The sequence below is a fragment of the Scyliorhinus torazame genome, chromosome 31, assembly GCF_047496885.1.
Source record: "Scyliorhinus torazame isolate Kashiwa2021f chromosome 31, sScyTor2.1, whole genome shotgun sequence".
In the NCBI taxonomy this organism is placed as follows: domain Eukaryota; kingdom Metazoa; phylum Chordata; class Chondrichthyes; order Carcharhiniformes; family Scyliorhinidae; genus Scyliorhinus; species Scyliorhinus torazame.
In genome coordinates, this window is record NC_092737.1 from 26,740,226 (window position 1) to 26,748,293 (window position 8,068).

The following is an 8,068-nucleotide window of genomic DNA, read 5'->3' on the forward strand; positions in this document are numbered from 1 at the left end:
ATCAGTGTACAAACATTGCAAAGGGATTCACGCACGACGCTTGGCATAGAAGGAAAAGTTAAAAGTGGTCGTGTTGAAGAAGACGATTGAAGTGATGTGTGCAACACCTGCTGAGTTTTGGGCAGAGTGGCAAGTTCACATGCACCCACTGCGCCGCGCAGGAAATGACAGCGACCACGCAGCAAATGTCCCGGCTGGTGTTACCGCATCAACCCGAGCGGACGATCGCTCAAGAAGACAGCAAGCTGGAAGGCAGAAAAGGCCTGCGGCCAGGAGCCCCGCCTGCATTGGGGTCTTTTACTCAGCTGTCCCCGAATTGAACAAGAAGTGGGACAAACAGAGTACTGGCTCCACCGAGATTTGAACTCGGATCGCTGGATTCAAAGTCCAGAGTGCTCACCGTTACACCATGGAACCGACTGGACTCTGCCTCTGAGGAAGCAGTCTTTTGTCCACACACAGGCACGCACACACACCAGCTTACTTGCGCAAAGGTTCTCTGACTGCACACAAATAGTAGTTGCCCGCAGGATGGCAAAATGCTGCTTGTGCAGGCAGCCGGCTACAGAGGCTGAGCAATGCGAATTGCAGTGGCCGTTGCGGCGGCTGAGAAATGATCCAATCAATTTGCTCCTGGTGGCAAATGTAAAAGAAGTGCTCTCTCGCTCACACACACTAATCATTGGCTTTGGCAAGAGGAAAGGTTCCACCGAGATTTGAACTCGGATCACTGGATTCAGAGTCCAGAGTGCTCACCATTACACCATGGAACCCCAGTCATAGGGACTGTCTGCAAATTGTCACTCAAACAAGATTACCTCTTTCGTTAAATGTGCAAGAATAGCGTGTGCGACAACAGAATCTGATGATGTGCAAACATTGCTCTGCAAAGGTGTGACAGGAAACCTCCCTCAAAGATGACACCCAATCTTTTCACCCCCCAAGCCACAGCGGGGGATATTGGGACAAGTCATCACGTTTCACAGGGGTCAGTGTCCCGTTTTGCTGAGGGCTCAGAGCAGTGTCGCTGAATCGTGTCAGGCTCAGCTGTGAGAGCCAGCGAGAATACTGCTCGCAAAAGTTTCACAGTGGCTGCAGCGAATGGGAGCAATGGGCAAGCAAGATAGTTTGTGAGGTGCTGCCGTACTGCAAATTGCACAATGTGTGTGGCTGACTGACCCTCGAGAATGCGCGCACATCTTTCCCATGAGCAGAATGGCAAGCACTTGAAAATTTAATCTCCGACGTTCAGCCTTGGCTGGATTATTACCTCAAGCGTAACTCCACCTCTGTCACTCAGCCTCCGACTAGGTTTGGCTGCTGTGCAAATGAAAGCGGTGCAGACAAGCTGCCGCTCCCAGCAGCGTTGAAGCTGTTTCCCCCGAATATTGCAATGCTGCCTCGGCATCAATGTACAAACATTGCAAAGGGATTCACGCACGACGCTTGGCATAGAAGGAAAAGTTAAAAGTGGTCGTGTTGAAGAAGACGATTGAAGTGATGTGTGCAACACCTGCTGAGTTTTGGGCAGAGTGGCAAGTTCACATGCACCCACTGCGCCGCGCAGGAAATGACAGCGACCACGCAGCAAATGTCCCGGCTGGTGTTACCGCATCAACCCGAGCGGACGATCGCTCAAGAAGACAGCAAGCTGGAAGGCAGAAAAGGCCTGCGGCCAGGAGCCCCGCCTGCATTGGGGTCTTTTACTCAGCTGTCCCCGAATTGAACAAGAAGTGGGACAAACAGAGTACTGGCTCCACCGAGATTTGAACTCGGATCGCTGGATTCAAAGTCCAGAGTGCTCACCGTTACACCATGTAACCGACTGGACTCTGCCTCTGAGGAAGCAGTCTTTTGTCCACACACAGGCACGCACACACACCAGCTTACTTGCGCAAAGGTTCTCTGACTGCACACAAATAGTAGTTGCCCGCAGGATGGCAAAATGCTGCTTGTGCAGGCAGCCGGCTACAGAGGCTGAGCAATGCGAATTGCAGTGGCCGTTGCGGCGGCTGAGAAATGATCCAATCAATTTGCTCCTGGTGGCAAATGTAAAAGAAGTGCTCTCTCGCTCACACACACTAATCATTGGCTTTGGCAAGAGGAAAGGTTCCACCGAGATTTGAACTCGGATCACTGGATTCAGAGTCCAGAGTGCTCACCATTACACCATGGAACCCCAGTCATAGGGACTGTCTGCAAATTGTCACTCAAACAAGATTACCTCTTTCGTTAAATGTGCAAGAATAGCGTGTGCGACAACAGAATCTGATGATGTGCAAACATTGCTCTGCAAAGGTGTGACAGGAAACCTCCCTCAAAGATGACACCCAATCTTTTCACCCCCCAAGCCACAGCGGGGGATATTGGGACAAGTCATCACGTTTCACAGGGGTCAGTGTCCCGTTTTGCTGAGGGCTCAGAGCAGTGTCGCTGAATCGTGTCAGGCTCAGCTGTGAGAGCCAGCGAGAATACTGCTCGCAAAAGTTTCACAGTGGCTGCAGCGAATGGGAGCAATGGGCAAGCAAGATAGTTTGTGAGGTGCTGCCGTACTGCAAATTGCACAATGTGTGTGGCTGACTGACCCTCGAGAATGCGCGCACATCTTTCCCATGAGCAGAATGGCAAGCACTTGAAAATTTAATCTCCGACGTTCAGCCTTGGCTGGATTATTACCTCAAGCGTAACTCCACCTCTGTCACTCAGCCTCCGACTAGGTTTGGCTGCTGTGCAAATGAAAGCGGTGCAGACAAGCTGCCGCTCCCAGCAGCGTTGAAGCTGTTTCCCCCGAATATTGCAATGCTGCCTCGGCATCAGTGTACAAACATTGCAAAGGGATTCACGCACGACGCTTGGCATAGAAGGAAAAGTTAAAAGAGGTCGTGTTGAAGAAGACGAATGAAGTGATGTGTGCAACACCTGCTGAGTTTTGGGCAGAGTGGCAAGTTCACATGCACCCACTGCGCCGCGCAGGAAATGACAGCGACCACGCAGCAAATGTCCCGGCTGGTGTTACCGCATCAACCCGAGCGGACGATCGCTCAAGAAGACAGCAAGCTGGAAGGCAGAAAAGGCCTGCGGCCAGGAGCCCCGCCTGCATTGGGGTCTTTTACTCAGCTGTCCCCGAATTGAACAAGAAGTGGGACAAACAGAGTACTGGCTCCACCGAGATTTGAACTCGGATCGCTGGATTCAAAGTCCAGAGTGCTCACCGTTACACCATGTAACCGACTGGACTCTGCATCTGAGGAAGCAGTCTTTTGTCCACACACAGGCACGCACACACACCAGCTTACTTGCGCAAAGGTTCTCTGACTGCACACAAATAGTAGTTGCCCGCAGGATGGCAAAATGCTGCTTGTGCAGGCAGCCGGCTACAGAGGCTGAGCAATGCGAATTGCAGTGGCCGTTGCGGCGGCTGAGAAATGATCCAATCAATTTGCTCCTGGTGGCAAATGTAAAAGAAGTGCTCTCTCGCTCACACACACTAATCATTGGCTTTGGCAAGAGGAAAGGTTCCACCGAGATTTGAACTCGGATCACTGGATTCAGAGTCCAGAGTGCTCACCATTACACCATGGAACCCCAGTCATAGGGACTGTCTGCAAATTATCACTCAAACAAGATTACCTCTTTCGTTAAATGTGCAAGAATAGCGTGTGCGACAACAGAATCTGATGATGTGCAAACATTGCTCTGCAAAGGTGTGACAGGAAACCTCCCTCAAAGATGACACCCAATCTTTTCACCCCCCAAGCCACAGCGGGGGATATTGGGACAAGTCATCACGTTTCACAGGGGTCAGTGTCCCGTTTTGCTGAGGGCTCAGAGCAGTGTCGCTGAATCGTGTCAGGCTCAGCTGTGAGAGCCAGCGAGAATACTGCTCGCAAAAGTTTCACAGTGGCTGCAGCGAATGGGAGCAATGGGCAAGCAAGATAGTTTGTGAGGTGCTGCCGTACTGCAAATTGCACAATGTGTGTGGCTGACTGACCCTCGAGAATGCGCGCACATCTTTCCCATGAGCAGAATGGCAAGCACTTGAAAATTTAATCTCCGACGTTCAGCCTTGGCTGGATTATTACCTCAAGCGTAACTCCACCTCTGTCACTCAGCCTCCGACTAGGTTTGGCTGCTGTGCAAATGAAAGCGGTGCAGACAAGCTGCCGCTCCCAGCAGCGTTGAAGCTGTTTCCCCCGAATATTGCAATGCTGCCTCGGCATCAGTGTACAAACATTGCAAAGGGATTCACGCACGACGCTTGGCATAGAAGGAAAAGTTAAAAGTGGTCGTGTTGAAGAAGACGATTGAAGTGATGTGTGCAACACCTGCTGAGTTTTGGGCAGAGTGGCAAGTTCACATGCACCCACTGCGCCGCGCAGGAAATGACAGCGACCACGCAGCAAATGTCCCGGCTGGTGTTACCGCATCAACCCGAGCGGACGATCGCTCAAGAAGACAGCAAGCTGGAAGGCAGAAAAGGCCTGCGGCCAGGAGCCCCGCCTGCATTGGGGTCTTTTACTCAGCTGTCCCCGAATTGAACAAGAAGTGGGACAAACAGAGTACTGGCTCCACCGAGATTTGAACTCGGATCGCTGGATTCAAAGTCCAGAGTGCTCACCGTTACACCATGGAACCGACTGGACTCTGCCTCTGAGGAAGCAGTCTTTTGTCCACACACAGGCACGCACACACACCAGCTTACTTGCGCAAAGGTTCTCTGACTGCACACAAATAGTAGTTGCCCGCAGGATGGCAAAATGCTGCTTGTGCAGGCAGCCGGCTACAGAGGCTGAGCAATGCGAATTGCAGTGGCCGTTGCGGCGGCTGAGAAATGATCCAATCAATTTGCTCCTGGTGGCAAATGTAAAAGAAGTGCTCTCTCGCTCACACACACTAATCATTGGCTTTGGCAAGAGGAAAGGTTCCACCGAGATTTGAACTCAGATCACTGGATTCAGAGTCCAGAGTGCTCACCATTACACCATGGAACCCCAGTCATAGGGACTGTCTGCAAATTGTCACTCAAACAAGATTACCTCTTTCGTTAAATGTGCAAGAATAGCGTGTGCGACAACAGAATCTGATGATGTGCAAACATTGTTCTGCAAAGGTGTGACAGGAAACCTCCCTCAAAGATGACACCCAATCTTTTCACCCCCCAAGCCACAGCGGGGGATATTGGGACAAGTCATCACGTTTCACAGGGGTCAGTGTCCCGTTTTGCTGAGGGCTCAGAGCAGTGTCGCTGAATCGTGTCAGGCTCAGCTGTGAGAGCCAGCGAGAATACTGCTCGCAAAAGTTTCACAGTGGCTGCAGCGAATGGGAGCAATGGGCAAGCAAGATAGTTTGTGAGGTGCTGCCGTACTGCAAATTGCACAATGTGTGTGGCTGACTGACCCTCGAGAATGCGCGCACATCTTTCCCATGAGCAGAATGGCAAGCACTTGAAAATTTAATCTCCGACGTTCAGCCTTGGCTGGATTATTACCTCAAGCGTAACTCCACCTCTGTCACTCAGCCTCCGACTAGGTTTGGCTGCTGTGCAAATGAAAGCGGTGCAGACAAGCTGCCGCTCCCAGCAGCGTTGAAGCTGTTTCCCCCGAATATTGCAATGCTGCCTCGGCATCAGTGTACAAACATTGCAAAGGGATTCACGCACGACGCTTGGCATAGAAGGAAAAGTTAAAAGTGGTCGTGTTGAAGAAGACGATTGAAGTGATGTGTGCAACACCTGCTGAGTTTTGGGCAGAGTGGCAAGTTCACATGCACCCACTGCGCCGCGCAGGAAATGACAGCGACCACGCAGCAAATGTCCCGGCTGGTGTTACCGCATCAACCCGAGCGGACGATCGCTCAAGAAGACAGCAAGCTGGAAGGCAGAAAAGGCCTGCGGCCAGGAGCCCCGCCTGCATTGGGGTCTTTTACTCAGCTGTCCCCGAATTGAACAAGAAGTGGGACAAACAGAGTACTGGCTCCACCGAGATTTGAACTCGGATCGCTGGATTCAAAGTCCAGAGTGCTCACCGTTACACCATGTAACCGACTGGACTCTGCATCTGAGGAAGCAGTCTTTTGTCCACACACAGGCACGCACACACACCAGCTTACTTGCGCAAAGGTTCTCTGACTGCACACAAATAGTAGTTGCCCGCAGGATGGCAAAATGCTGCTTGTGCAGGCAGCCGGCTACAGAGGCTGAGCAATGCGAATTGCAGTGGCCGTTGCGGCGGCTGAGAAATGATCCAATCAATTTGCTCCTGGTGGCAAATGTAAAAGAAGTGCTCTCTCGCTCACACACACTAATCATTGGCTTTGGCAAGAGGAAAGGTTCCACCGAGATTTGAACTCGGATCACTGGATTCAGAGTCCAGAGTGCTCACCATTACACCATGGAACCCGAGTCATAGGGACTGTCTGCAAATTGTCACTCAAACAAGATTACCTCTTTCGTTAAATGTGCAAGAATAGCGTGTGCGACAACAGAATCTGATGATGTGCAAACATTGTTCTGCAAAGGTGTGACAGGAAACCTCCCTCAAAGATGACACCCAATCTTTTCACCCCCCAAGCCACAGCGGGGGATATTGGGACAAGTCATCACGTTTCACAGGGGTCAGTGTCCCGTTTTGCTGAGGGCTCAGAGCAGTGTCGCTGAATCGTGTCAGGCTCAGCTGTGAGAGCCAGCGAGAATACTGCTCGCAAAAGTTTCACAGTGGCTGCAGCGAATGGGAGCAATGGGCAAGCAAGATAGTTTGTGAGGTGCTGCCGTACTGCAAATTGCACAATGTGTGTGGCTGACTGACCCTCGAGAATGCGCGCACATCTTTCCCATGAGCAGAATGGCAAGCACTTGAAAATTTAATCTCCGACGTTCAGCCTTGGCTGGATTATTACCTCAAGCGTAACTCCACCTCTGTCACTCAGCCTCCGACTAGGTTTGGCTGCTGTGCAAATGAAAGCGGTGCAGACAAGCTGCCGCTCCCAGCAGCGTTGAAGCTGTTTCCCCCGAATATTGCAATGCTGCCTCGGCATCAGTGTACAAACATTGCAAAGGGATTCACGCACGACGCTTGGCATAGAAGGAAAAGTTAAAAGAGGTCGTGTTGAAGAAGACGAATGAAGTGATGTGTGCAACACCTGCTGAGTTTTGGGCAGAGTGGCAAGTTCACATGCACCCACTGCGCCGCGCAGGAAATGACAGCGACCACGCAGCAAATGTCCCGGCTGGTGTTACCGCATCAACCCGAGCGGACGATCGCTCAAGAAGACAGCAAGCTGGAAGGCAGAAAAGGCCTGCGGCCAGGAGCCCCGCCTGCATTGGGGTCTTTTACTCAGCTGTCCCCGAATTGAACAAGAAGTGGGACAAACAGAGTACTGGCTCCACCGAGATTTGAACTCGGATCGCTGGATTCAAAGTCCAGAGTGCTCACCGTTACACCATGTAACCGACTGGACTCTGCATCTGAGGAAGCAGTCTTTTGTCCACACACAGGCACGCACACACACCAGCTTACTTGCGCAAAGGTTCTCTGACTGCACACAAATAGTAGTTGCCCGCAGGATGGCAAAATGCTGCTTGTGCAGGCAGCCGGCTACAGAGGCTGAGCAATGCGAATTGCAGTGGCCGTTGCGGCGGCTGAGAAATGATCCAATCAATTTGCTCCTGGTGGCAAATGTAAAAGAAGTGCTCTCTCGCTCACACACACTAATCATTGGCTTTGGCAAGAGGAAAGGTTCCACCGAGATTTGAACTCGGATCACTGGATTCAGAGTCCAGAGTGCTCACCATTACACCATGGAACCCGAGTCATATGGACTGTCTGCAAATTGTCACTCAAACAAGATTACCTCTTTCGTTAAATGTGCAAGAATAGCGTGTGCGACAACAGAATCTGATGATGTGCAAACATTGTTCTGCAAAGGTGTGACAGGAAACCTCCCTCAAAGATGACACCCAATCTTTTCACCCCCCAAGCCACAGCGGGGGATATTGGGACAAGTCATCACGTTTCACAGGGGTCAGTGTCCCGTTTTGCTGAGGGCTCAGAGCAGTGTCGCTGAATCGTGT

General features: G+C 51.5%; 12 non-coding genes across 12 annotated transcripts; all 12 read right to left on the reverse strand.

The window, feature by feature from the left end:
- Positions 1 to 345: 345 nt before the first annotated feature.
- On the reverse strand, positions 346 to 417 carry trnaq-uug (transfer RNA glutamine (anticodon UUG)). The gene has a single exon. It is a non-coding gene; the product is annotated as a tRNA-Gln (tRNA).
- A 284-nt stretch (positions 418 to 701) lies between these two features.
- On the reverse strand, positions 702 to 773 carry trnaq-cug (transfer RNA glutamine (anticodon CUG)). Its single transcript has one exon. It is a non-coding gene; the product is annotated as a tRNA-Gln (tRNA).
- Positions 774 to 1,751: 978 nt separating this feature from the next.
- trnaq-uug (transfer RNA glutamine (anticodon UUG)) lies at positions 1,752 to 1,823 on the reverse strand. The gene has a single exon. It is a non-coding gene; the product is annotated as a tRNA-Gln (tRNA).
- A 284-nt stretch (positions 1,824 to 2,107) lies between these two features.
- trnaq-cug (transfer RNA glutamine (anticodon CUG)) lies at positions 2,108 to 2,179 on the reverse strand. The gene has a single exon. It is a non-coding gene; the product is annotated as a tRNA-Gln (tRNA).
- Positions 2,180 to 3,157: 978 nt separating this feature from the next.
- On the reverse strand, positions 3,158 to 3,229 carry trnaq-uug (transfer RNA glutamine (anticodon UUG)). Its single transcript has one exon. It is a non-coding gene; the product is annotated as a tRNA-Gln (tRNA).
- Positions 3,230 to 3,513: 284 nt separating this feature from the next.
- trnaq-cug (transfer RNA glutamine (anticodon CUG)) lies at positions 3,514 to 3,585 on the reverse strand. The gene has a single exon. It is a non-coding gene; the product is annotated as a tRNA-Gln (tRNA).
- Positions 3,586 to 4,563: 978 nt separating this feature from the next.
- trnaq-uug (transfer RNA glutamine (anticodon UUG)) lies at positions 4,564 to 4,635 on the reverse strand. Its single transcript has one exon. It is a non-coding gene; the product is annotated as a tRNA-Gln (tRNA).
- Positions 4,636 to 4,919: 284 nt separating this feature from the next.
- On the reverse strand, positions 4,920 to 4,991 carry trnaq-cug (transfer RNA glutamine (anticodon CUG)). The gene has a single exon. It is a non-coding gene; the product is annotated as a tRNA-Gln (tRNA).
- Positions 4,992 to 5,969: 978 nt separating this feature from the next.
- trnaq-uug (transfer RNA glutamine (anticodon UUG)) lies at positions 5,970 to 6,041 on the reverse strand. The gene has a single exon. It is a non-coding gene; the product is annotated as a tRNA-Gln (tRNA).
- A 284-nt stretch (positions 6,042 to 6,325) lies between these two features.
- trnaq-cug (transfer RNA glutamine (anticodon CUG)) lies at positions 6,326 to 6,397 on the reverse strand. The gene has a single exon. It is a non-coding gene; the product is annotated as a tRNA-Gln (tRNA).
- Positions 6,398 to 7,375: 978 nt separating this feature from the next.
- On the reverse strand, positions 7,376 to 7,447 carry trnaq-uug (transfer RNA glutamine (anticodon UUG)). The gene has a single exon. It is a non-coding gene; the product is annotated as a tRNA-Gln (tRNA).
- Positions 7,448 to 7,731: 284 nt separating this feature from the next.
- On the reverse strand, positions 7,732 to 7,803 carry trnaq-cug (transfer RNA glutamine (anticodon CUG)). The gene has a single exon. It is a non-coding gene; the product is annotated as a tRNA-Gln (tRNA).
- Positions 7,804 to 8,068: the final 265 nt, after the last annotated feature.